Source organism: Brachycentrus maculatus, unplaced genomic scaffold (genome assembly GCF_059751285.1).
Source record: "Brachycentrus maculatus isolate JH-2025_06_01 unplaced genomic scaffold, ASM5975128v1 h1tg001487l, whole genome shotgun sequence".
Classification (NCBI taxonomy): domain Eukaryota; kingdom Metazoa; phylum Arthropoda; class Insecta; order Trichoptera; family Brachycentridae; genus Brachycentrus; species Brachycentrus maculatus.
Window position 1 is genome coordinate 55,621 of NW_028282124.1, and position 2,819 is coordinate 58,439.

Here is a 2,819-nt window from a genome sequence, read left to right on the forward strand (position 1 = left end):
ATTTAAAATTGAAAGGCTTATTGCAGAAGTAGAGAGGCGGAGAAGTAAAGTTGAAGAACTTTAGGCAACAAAAATAAAATATGAAACTATTGAATTATTAAATATATAGGATTCAGGTTCATGTAAAGATTATCTGCAAATATATTAAATATATAAGTCTTAAGTATATATTAATCAAAACTGATAATATTTTGAATGGATAATATTTTGAATGGATAATATTTTGAATGGATAATATTTTGAATGGATATATTTAATTCATTGAATATATTGAATATATTGAAATTGATATTGATATTGTGTTAAAATGATGTTCAACAAAATTCAAGCCGCCTGCACTCCCCTCATCTATCAGAGCAACTATGGTTTTGCAAAAAGTTTGAAGCTTATCAAGATTAGAATGAAGGCTGTCGAGTCCATTAAGAAAATCACTAAAGCCATGAAAATGGTGGCCGCTTCCAAGATGAAGCAAGATGTTAATAGGCTCGAAAAGGCTAAGACTTTTGGAGTCGGCTCAGTTGACAAGATCTTCAGGAGTTAGACCTACATGCATAAAAAGGTATCGCCGGTTCAGGTAAAAAAGACTCTCCTCGTGCCAGTCACCACTGATAAGGGCCTCTGTGGGGGAACGAACTCAAGCATTGTAAGAGAAGTCAAAGCAATGGTAAAAGGAGATCGCTCTGCTTATAAAATCTTTGTTATTGGAGACAAAGGCTCCGTAGCTTTGGCAAGGCCCATGCCCGACATCCTCGAGTTTGCTATCACCCACCCAACTGTCCCTATGAACTTCCCAACTGCCTCTGCGATTGGCCTTCAAATTCTGAACCAAGCCCGCGATTGCGAAAAGATTCTGATAATCTACAACGAGTATAAGAATGTCATCAGTCAGATCCAACGCAAAGTTGAAATCATCCCCAAAGCCGAATTCCTTGGCAACTTCAAATACATCGTTAAGCATGACCCCGAAGAGTCAGAGCTTCCTCAAATGGCTGAGTTCTTCTACGAATTCTACCTGAGCACTCTCGTCTACCACGCCCTTCTCAACAACATTGCCTCCGAACAGAGTTCCCGAATGAATGCCATGGAGAACGCATCGAAAAACGCAGGTTAAATCCTTAATGCCCTCACTCTTGACTACAATAAGGCCCGTCAAGCAAAAATCACAATGGAATTGTGTGAAATTATATCAGGCGCATCGGCTGTTTGAAATAAAAATATTCAAGAATCTTATTATATTATCATATGAGAAAACTTAGAAATGCCTTTTCTTCTTTCTTATTAATTCTCTGAATAGACTTTAGATTCTGATTATACTATTGAAGATTGCCCCTTCCTGAGCTTCCAATCATCAAATTAAGAAGCCAAAAAGACTCCATCTCACATTTAAAGTTCCAAAATAACCTTGTCGACATTTTCCTTTATATATTTAACCCCCTTAAACTCTTAGCCTCATTATTTTTATCGAATAAGCCCTCGATATGTAGAATCCCATTGTAAGAGCCTGAATTTGTAAAAACTATCAAAATTACTGTAGAATACGCTACTTTGTTAAATTCTGCCCAACCTCTTTTATATGTCGAAGCCTTTTCTCCAATTATAGTCACTTGAATCATTTTAATCTTTTCGATAATACAGTCCTAAAATCATTGTCTTATTTCGATCACCCCGAAACAAATCAACGATTCCAGAGGAATAAATAATGCAAAAAATCAAATCAACATATATTTTGTAAGCGATTAAAATAATATAAGCAGAGTCTTAATTGTGTCTGTTTGCCATGAATTAGAATACATACTCTTATACAAAGTCTATATAATAACAACTATCGATGGGAGAATATTAAAAATAATGTTCAGTCTTCCGCTATCCCAAAAAATCACAGACTTTTAAGTTTATATCCTATTCATTCAACGAAAATACACTTCAGACTTGCAAATAATTGTTATGGGATTGTTGCTCATACACTTTAAATTTGTTTCTTCATTAAATTATCAAAACATTAATTTTTAGCTGTCAATATGAATTAAAACAGAAGTCGTTAATTTTAGCTTATAAAAGAGAGAATTTGTGCTGATTGGGATCACAGTTTCGCTTTTTATTCTATTTGTATTTTGGACTTTCAATTATTGGAGATTTTAGGTTTTAAATGTTTGGAGTAATATCGTTAACTGACAAAATTTTGATAGCAAAGATAATTATAATTAATAAGATTATTGTAAATATTTTATACGAAAACTCGGATTCAATCAATGATTTGGGCTTCTGTATGATTTAGTTGGTATTATTCTGATGATAAAAGAAAAGGTCGATTATGAAAATTCATAAATCCAATATATAATATCAATCATAGCTCTTGCTTATTATCTGGCAAATGAGTTAAAAACCAAAGAAAGGCTTTCAATACGAGAAGAAATCAATAAACAGCTAAAGAAATCTACCATCTCGATATCTTAGTGCATAAATAAAGCCTTACCCAACCAGTATTAACAAAATTCCTTATTTACATGAGTAATAGAACTTTATTCAATTAAGACAGCCTGAAACTTATATCTCAAGTCCTAAAGTTAACTCTAAATCCAACAGTTAAGCTCTCTTTAGAAATGCTTACTTATAAATCAAAAGACCTCCAAGAAACAAACACTTCGAATAAAAAGTGAAAGAACTATAACTAAGAATAAATTCACTCAATGATTTTAAATAAAAAACAACATGAGAATATACTACAGCTATTGGTATATATATAACTTCAGATTATATCAATTTGAGATATGTTTCTGCTATGTATATATTGGATCTTTATTCATAACAATATTTAATCA

The 2,819-nt window shown here is 32.6% G+C and overlaps 1 pseudogene; it reads left to right on the forward strand.

Moving 5' to 3' along the window:
• Positions 1-307: 307 nt before the first annotated feature.
• On the forward strand, positions 308-1,207 carry LOC148298936 (ATP synthase subunit gamma, mitochondrial-like; annotated as a pseudogene).
• The last annotated feature ends 1,612 nt before the right edge of the window (positions 1,208-2,819 follow it).